Here is a 9,599-nt window from a genome sequence, read left to right as displayed (position 1 = left end):
CTGCTTCTTCTTCTCCTTCTCCTGGAAAGCCTTGAAATTTTGTATCAATCTTCTGAAAGTTTTTCTGTTTTGTATCATATCGTTTGTTATTTAATCTGTAGACTTACGTTCCTCTCTATTTGTATTTCTCTTATTGTGCTTACCTAAGTTCATCTCTTCATTATCATCCCTCTTCTCATTTTACACTATTTTTCTTGTTAATTGCTGTTTCTTTACAGTTTTCTTGTTAGTTTTTAATTTTCTTCGGCTACTTTTGTAATTAGTTCATATTTCTTCGTTATTCCTTCATTTATTGTTTAATGTTTGCATTGTGATACAACGTTGTAAATGTTTTTCTCACTGGAAACTCTGTAATTCGGCATCTTCCGGTTTTGGTTACCCTAATAAATAAATAAATAAATAAATAAATAAATGAGATGCATCAGAAATATGTATGCCGAAGTCATATATTTTGCTGAGAATAACATACAGTATAACAGAGTGGGTTGTGATGCTGCTTTTCTCTAAAAGATGTAGACTAGCAAAGGAACTAGTGTTTGCATCATTTACTTCCATGTCCATTGTGGCAATCGTCATGGAGCAGCAGCAACAGAAATGGCACGATAACTTCAACCGGGAGGTGTTTGAACATACACCCAACGCTATCTTTTGCCGGTCATAAAAACTAGTAGAAGCCACTAGCTGGCACATATCTTTGTTAGCCAGGTATCACACTTTGATACTCAGGTCCACCCTTCTATCATTACTTCGATTTCGACGGTCTGTGGACCACGTAAAATAATTTCCTCGTGTTTTGCCTCCTTTCTTGATTTTCGTTCTCTACAGTAATTCACTCTGCTTTTCCTTCTTTCATCCGTCCAAACAGTAGCACACTTTTTATTTTAACGTAGACTTGTGTTCCTCGACAACGGGAACATGGAAAAAATTAAAACACTCTTAGTGTTTGGACAGAGCGCGTATTTAACTTATCATTATGTTTAATGTCCGAATTGACAGATAAAAGAGGGGGGTACATGTTGAAAATCTGAAGCATAGTCTTCATCAAATAGCGCTTAAATGTAAGACACAATTTGTGCTCAATATGTGACCTCACATGCCTGCTCTGTTATAAGATGGCGCTCTGTTGACTCAAGCGCTTAGGTGGAGGTTAGACATCGTGGTCAGTTGTTACTAATAAGTCTACAAAACCCTGCGGCCGCTACAGTAGTGACAAACTACCTCCATTTATTCTGAAAACCCCCCGAACATACAATCCTATTGCAAAATGTAAGCCTCTGTAGTACTTCTTCTTTCGTAAATCTCATTTCTGCTACATCCTTTATCTCTTCGAAGAACCAACTTATTTGTGGATTATTCTTGGGGGGGGGGGGGAATTTCGTCAAAAAAAATTTGTTTGTATTTCTTAGTTCGCTCCGACCAAGTGACCAAACCAAAAAATATTATTTTTCTGACCTGATATTTTTTCAGTTTGCCTATGTATTTCTCACCTTGATATTTTCAACTTCTCTTTCTCCAAGAAGGCCGTAAGAACGGAAGAGATAGACCAGAGTATCGATACGACAAACAGATTATAGTAGATATAGGATGCAGTAGTTAAGTAAAAATGGAAAGATTACCACATGTTAGGGTAACGCAGAGAGCTGCATCAAACCAGTCTATGAACGTGATCAATGCTATGGAATAAATGCTGGCTTTTGAAGTTGCCCAACGTGAAATAGGATTCCCCTTAGCCATCGTTATATAATCCTCAGCTTTATTGCTTGAATTTTTTTACCATATCCGGTGCCCCTTCACATCAGGTGAATCTCGGGGTTCTGTTCTGTCTGAATCCTTGGACTAGGTATAGAAATCGGAGTCTGTGCGTTAAACTCAAGTTACCATTATAATCCTAGACAAGATGAGAGAGCAAAATAAGCGGTGTCACGGGATCACAATTTGACCGCCAGTGGGTGGAGGACGCAACTAAAGAATACACCCACGGTATCCCCTGCCTATCGTAAGAGGCGACTAAAAAGGGCCCCAGGGGCTCTCAAGTTGGTAGCGTGGGTTGGCGACCACTGGGCCCTTACCTGAATCCTGACATTGGTTCCACGTTCTTGTGCCAGGCTCCTCACTTTAATCTACCCTCATCGACCTCCCTTGGTCAACTCTTGCTGTTTTCCAACCCCGATGATATTACAGCATTCGAGGCCTACGGAGTCTTTCATTTTCACGCCCTTCCTGCCCCTTGCCTTCCTTCGTCCGTTACTTCTTTTTTCTTTCTGTCTACCCCCTGTGGGTGAGGGACGCAGATATAAAATATACCAACGGTATCCCTGCCTCTCGTAAGAGGCGACTAAAAGGGGCGGCGAAGGGATGATTGAATACGAACCAGGAAACTACTTGTGATTAGTACCACTATATGAGCGACACCTTGGTCTGCGTTGCCTGTGATTAGTACCATTATATGAGCGACACCTTGGGTCTGCGTTGCCTGTGATTAGTACCCACTATGTGAGGGACACCATGGGTTTGCGTTGCCTACGACTGGCGCCATTATGTGAGAAACACCATAGGTCTGTGTTACCTGTGTGACGTCCAATACTTGTGAGTAGTACCATAACATTTGGAACACCGTGAGTTTACGCTACTCTTGATTAGAACAACAACTTGAGAAATACCGCGGTTCTACTTTACTAGCGATAAGTGCCATTTTGAGGGTCCAATGAGCTGGATTTTGGATCCCTTTGAACAACTAGTATCATCGATTCAGAATTGTGCCTTGGTCAGTAATACTATTGTTTTAAGTTAGTTTCTGGGAGGTGGGGGATTGCGGATTCGGTCCACTCATTAAGTTTATAATCGTTGTTCATCGTCGTCTTTTTGAATTGTAGTCAGTGTATCGATTTTGGAATTTCTTTTAACTTTCAGTATTGTGAGTTTGCTCCGCTGATTATTTTACATTCATGTTTATCCTTTCATTCTTCCATCATCCCGTTTTAAATTCTAGTCAGTGAATGAATTTTGGACTTTTAAATTACCATTGCATTTCGTCTCATTTCGTACCATTAGGGGCCGATGACCTCAATGTTAGGCCCCTTTAAACAACAAGCATCATCATCACCATATTATCACAAATTGTGTGCCTCTAGGAAGTAGAAAACCCTTGGACGCGCTGTGTTTGTGCTGCTCAGCCTAGCCTTCAGCAGTGTCTAGGAAGATCTGTTATGCTAAGCGAGACCGCTGGTTGCCGAGCAACAGAGTGGTAATGGGAGAGTAACACCTACCTCTATGTCCAACTCACAACTTCTCTATACGAGTATGAGTGAGTATGTTCCCTTCGCGAAAATCATTAGGACACGAGACTCTCTTGCCAAGGTCGGCCACTGGTTGCTTTCGCCTCACTTTTCGCAAGCCTGTATCTTGCTCCGAGCCTGAAAAGTTCAATCCTTTCATCACGCCGTTTGTAAGAATGATGACTGCGTGACAACATACTCTTATTTTCATCGTCATTATTCCAATAAATATTACACTGAAAACATTGAAATGTAGTTTAATTTTGTGTTTAGGTGTCATATACTGATGAGATAGTTAATATTATGCGTGTGTTCACTGTCACAAAGTGAAGGAAGAAATATTTATTTCTGTAATAATTCAGTCTTTGCCCCTACGATGTGTCTCTTTCAATTGATTTAGTCATGTACGGTACGTTTCGCCTCTTCATGTCTCCGTAACACAAACTTGTCAGTTGATGAATTCACAAACGTCCTCCTTGGTGTTTCCCGCCGATACTTTAACTTTAGATGGGTCTGTGGTCGATCCACTCGATTTCTCTCTTCCTGGTTTGGCCTGGTAGCTTTTGTGTTTTACTCCACAGTGTCTTTATTGTGTCAAACCGAAGTATAAAAATAAATACTGATCATTTCTAAATAATAATAATGTGTTGTTGTATGAGATATCAATCCATAGACTGTTTATGCAGCTCTCCATGCCACCCTAACCTGGGCTAAACTTTTCATTTGTACGTAACTATTATATCTTACATCTGCTCTAATCTACTTGTCATATTCTCCCCTTCGTCTATCCCTGCCTTTTTTTACCAGCTACACTTCCCGCAGCAACCAACTGAACAAGAGCTGGGTGTCTGTCTTTTTTCTCGTCAACTTTAGCCTAATCGATCTCCTCTCACTAATTCGATTCCGTATCTCTTCATTCGTGATTCGATCTACCCATGTCACCTTCAGCATTCGTCTGTAACACCACATTTCAAAAGCTCCTATTACTCTGTCTTTCTGAGTAAGTTACCATCCATGTTTCATTTCCAGACAACGCCATGCTCCCGACAAAAGTCTTCAAAAACATATTTGTAATTCCTATGTCAGTGTTCAAAGCGAGCAAATTTCTTTTCTTAAGAAAGGCCTTCTTTGCTTCTACGATCGTTACTTATTCTACCTACGATAACTTCGTCTTCAACATGTGAAACCCGAACACACAACTAAGTACTTATATGTATTAACTTTAATAATTATTCAATGATAATAAATCCTTGGGGAATTCTCTGAGTCATTCGAAGTACGTATAGACATCCGACACAAAATAGCATCAAAGACAGGACTCCAGATACCGTATGAGAAAACCTAGTAAATGGAAAAGTCTATTAAAGTAGCGCGAAAGCCAAACTAGAAATGCTTCTTTGGTCTTTCACATAAATTCCAAAAAATGTATATTTTTATATTGGTGCCAGTTTTGACTCCACCTCGCCATTTGACGATTTACGACAAACTCCTTACTTACTTCAATGATATTGTTCAAAGTGTCTACTAAATTAACTTCACAATTGTCATTACTTTACTTAGTTTACACCAGTAAACTACTGCTATAAGATTTCTCCCCAGACTGTACAGTCTGAAATCAATCGCTGTCTTAAACACATTCTAAAAACTGATATTGAGAAGGGAAGGTTTTACGACTCTCGTAAATTAATTACGGAGGTGAAGAAGGTGACACAGTAAGCTCAAGTAAAATTTCATCATCTGGTTCAGACGTAATTCAATCAAGAGACATACGGCAATATGCATCTTTTACCTTGACGACGCTTTTCACACCTCTTGTAATTCCTCTGCTAATAAAATCTCCTTTAATCTTTACGTCAATACCCAAAGAAGTTATTGAGCAAAAAGGAAATACAAGGGTGGTACAATAAGTGTAGTAGCAAACCCGTTCTCACGCATACTGACGTTTTTCCCGTCAGACCACAGAAGGTGCACCAGCACTGCGCTTAAACTGCATCTGGTATTAGTTACAATACCTACCGTAATTTGGCGACGTTGGAGGTAATACTTTTGAACACAAAAATACAAGTGGAAGACGACTCGAGGTTTTGTGTACATGTTTCATATTGGTGCACGACAACAGCAGGTCACACATGTCACTACCATTCATCTTGTTATGATTTCCATCATTTTGAACCACTGAGAAAATATCTAGGTGGAGTACAAGATACGGAACAGGCTGTAATGTTCAGTCATCTGTCATTTCTTTAATGTCAAGCCTTTGACTCTGCTTTCTTCCATCCCTCTGATGATCAGTAATGCAGTGTTGACCTCCAAATTCTAGGATCATAGGTTTGAATCCCGTACATAGTAGTAGCCAGATTTTTCAAGGGTAAAAGACGTCCATTTCACACTACATCTCTCGTGATTTCAACATGTAAAATATATGTCAGTCATAATCCGCCCAGTAGAATTCGGCTTTCTTTCCCATCTGGTAGAGTAGAATGTCGAAATGGCCTAAATGGCATCGAATAAAAATGTCTGCAACCTGGTTCCTGTTACTGTATGAGTCCCAGTCGCTCTACTAACGACAGTAATGCCATCTTAAATATTTTCAGATATTTTAAGCCTCATTGAGCACAATCGAAATTAGGTGGGTAGTTCAGTAAGTGAAGCAACAAGCCCCTCAATTCTCAGTTGCCGTGAAGTTCCTCCGTGTTGGGGGGTACTTCGTCACGGTATTGAAAGGCCTAACAATGTACAAACGAAAATGAATAATAATAATAATAATAATAATAATAATAATAATAATAATAATAATAATAATAATAATAATAATAATAATAATGAATTTCTGGTAACTCAGTTTGCCAAAATCGCTCAGGTAAATAGTTTTAAATACTTATGGGCGATCATCCAACCAACTGTATTAAATAGTGAAACAAACAGAGAGAGAATTACTAAATATAAACAAACCTACAAAATCACATGGAACAGGTAGAACAAAAAATCAATATCTTGGAACACTAAATTAAAACATTATAACACGTGAAGCATTATACGCATCAGAAAAATTGATTGTTGGAGGCAGATATTCAACTAAAAATTTGGAAAAACAAGAAAGGATTTTCTTACAATCTGCTTTTCGTCGCACCGGCACAGATAGGTCTTATGGCGACGACGGGAGAGGAAAGGACTAGGAATTCCCAACATTTTCCTGGTGTGAAAATGGAAAAACACGGAAAACAATCTTCAAGGCTGCCGACAGTGGGGTTCGAACCCACTATGTCCATAATGCAAGATCACTAACTAAGAATTTAGAAAACAAGAAAAGAAAGTCCTTAGTAAAATTTTTGGTGCGGTATGTATAGAACGGGTGAGTTGCATAAGTTTTAGCGCTTCTGATAGTTCAGGTCGCTAATATTTATGCAAACCTTACTGCACAAGCGTCGTGCGGGTAGCGGAGACTACCGCCTTGTTCAAATATAATTTCCATCTCTACTCGTCGTCATATAAAACTTCAATACTGTTCTTACGTAGGCTGAGAAGACTTCAAACCAGCTTCCAGATCCAGGTTAAAATCCGGAATTGATCCCTCATATTTCATAGTTATAAGAGTTAATGAGGTGCGAAGTTGAAGAGGAAACGTCCATCTTTGAGATTCATCACGCAAGGAAAAGGCACGCTGTTATTACATTCTTCGTGAGAGTTTTCTAGATGTAGCGCTGATTGCAGCGTGATTTAATTAGCTTACAAACTAAGGTCACGCAGTCTTGACGACGGTTTTATGAGGTGGGATTCAAGCAGGCTCAAGGTCAGGTGTGGTCGACGATGAGGAAGTGTGCGGTACGCAAATGAGGTGCTGAGTTCCTGGCACTCAAAGTCGAGTAACGGAACGAGGATAAGGCGAGCATAACACTGGTTTGATTTGAGTGCCTGGATTGGCTCAGTCTGGCGATATACCAGACCCTGTTACGTGTTTTATTTCCTGCGGCTATAGGTAGTACAGATAACAAGTGTACCACCACATTCAAATGCAATGAAATTTCACCAATAACTTAAACTAAACCAAACCCCACTGCACTTAAGCTTTTGAAAGGGCATTGGCCTGCCCAGCGACCGCTGCTCAGCCCGAAGGCCTGCAGATTACGAGGGACCGTGTGGTCAGCACGACGCATCCTCTCGGTCGTTATTCTTGGCTTTCGGGACCGTCAGATAGCTCCTCAATTCTAAACACGTAGGCTGAGTGGACCTATACCCAGCCATCAGGTCGAGAGAAAAATCCCTGACCTGGCCGGGAATCGAACCCGGGGCCTCCAGGCAAGAGGCACGCACGCTACCCCTACACCACAGGGCCGCTAAATAACTTAAACGTTTGTATGAATTTATATGTCTTTAAAGTCATGCACATAATCTATAAGCATAGGTGGGTCGTCCGATAAGACGAAGTTCATTGACCTTTCGTTCCGCCAGCTTTAGTTTCATAGGTCCTGAGTTAGTTTTCCCCTTTGGAGGAATCGAATCCTACACCTGTCTTCTCCAAATTGCATACATATGTATCTCTAAAACCATTCCTTAGATGCAAATAAATTAATCAATTTGAGTTTCATTAATGGAAAGGCATACTTACGATACTTTGATTTTCCAAAGAAAAATTTGACACCATTTTAAAATTTTGTATCTTCACGTTGTCCTAGAGTCCTATTCAACATATTCTAACAAATTCATTGCATGATTTTAAAGAAAGTTATTCTTAGGGCCTGTACTACGACTGTCAGATAAACAGATAGATACGTAGGCTGCAGTTTTGCAAACTAGAAGTTAAATATTTTCTTGCGTACTACCAACGGATTTTAATGGCGGGATTGTAATGCGGAAGATGTAGTAACATTTTTATTGGGTTGGTAATAAGGTTACTGAAAATATAGTGAAATTTAGCGCGGTGGTATACGTGTTCCCTGGTGTTTTCGTTTGTTTAGCTCTATTCCTTTTGAAATTGTATTAATAGAATCCAATATCAGACTCTTCTTAAGCTATAATGTGGAAGTCCAGGTCAAAAACAGAATTAGGACTGAAACATACACATACGAAGGAATGTTAAAATTAATTAACTGTATAACGAAATTGAAACTGTTATAGGAAATAAAAAGACTGAAAATGTAACCTGGACGCAAAAGTAAAGATTCAGGTTATGTATTTTTTTTGGCTAGTACTATTTACGAGGTTGCGCGTTACGACGAAAGTAAAGTGTTTATTCGTAATTAATGCTACTGATGCAGCGTGGGATCATTAATTTTATTATTAATTCAATTTATTGTTTGCTCATTGAATAAGTAGTTAGTTTCTTTCTTTTCAATACAATGTGAGAATAGTAACTGGCAAGCATTTAACTCACTTTAGCGTAAATACTTTTGTAGCAAGTTGTTATGAAGTAAAAGAAATATAACCTCCTTAACATCCTCATTCGACGGACGAATCGCCATGAACAAAGTCGTATACCTTTACTCCATATGTGCGTCGCGGATAGATTTGGAATAGAACCCACGCTTTTGACACGCATTTTAATGATTAGGAAATGTGTAGTATCACCTCTAGTACCCTACCGACGACCATTTACAAGGTAAAAAAAATGTTAGACTATTGGGACTCGAACGCGCGAAAAATTGCTTAACAGCAAATTCTGATGCCCTAACGACCACGGCTACCTATGAAGTATGCGATTGACTGCTTGTGTACTACTGATATACTCAGTAGCAACAACTTACTAGCTTGGAAAATTTTTAAGAATTCTGTGATAGCTGGACAGGAAGCATGACATACTTTATAAATATATACATAAATTACATTGTAACAACTTAATTTCGCACAGCATCATGCAGATGTAGATTCATCTTCATGAGTAGCCATCTTGATTCTTTACAGCAGCGTCCCCGATAAGAGCTAAGTCCCAGATAAGAGCGTTAACAGCCTCTCCAACTTCGGCATAGCTATACTCGAGATTATTTTCCCAGATTGCACATAAACGAAAGTCGTAGTACGCGGTTTCAACCGAACTTCCAGATAAATGTCCAAACTGCCAAATAAATTTATACCGCACTTTTATCTGGCTGTCGTAGTACAGGCCCTAAATCTATTTGTGAGAACAAATATTAGCAATAATAGACTAGAAATGTTCAAACATTGTTCCCTTCTTCAGAAGCGGAAAACTTGACCAAAACAAAAGAATAGTTCCTTACTGCAAGCTTACATGCTCAAAAAACATCTTACTGCGCGATTTGTTAAAGAAAAATGGTGGAAATATCCTTCCGAATGACGGCAGAAATTAGGTTTGGCTGGTATTTTCACTCA

This window comes from Anabrus simplex, chromosome 13 (genome assembly GCF_040414725.1).
Source record: "Anabrus simplex isolate iqAnaSimp1 chromosome 13, ASM4041472v1, whole genome shotgun sequence".
Classification (NCBI taxonomy): domain Eukaryota; kingdom Metazoa; phylum Arthropoda; class Insecta; order Orthoptera; family Tettigoniidae; genus Anabrus; species Anabrus simplex.
The sequence above is the reverse complement of the archived record's forward strand: the minus strand, read 5'-3'. Positions refer to the sequence as shown.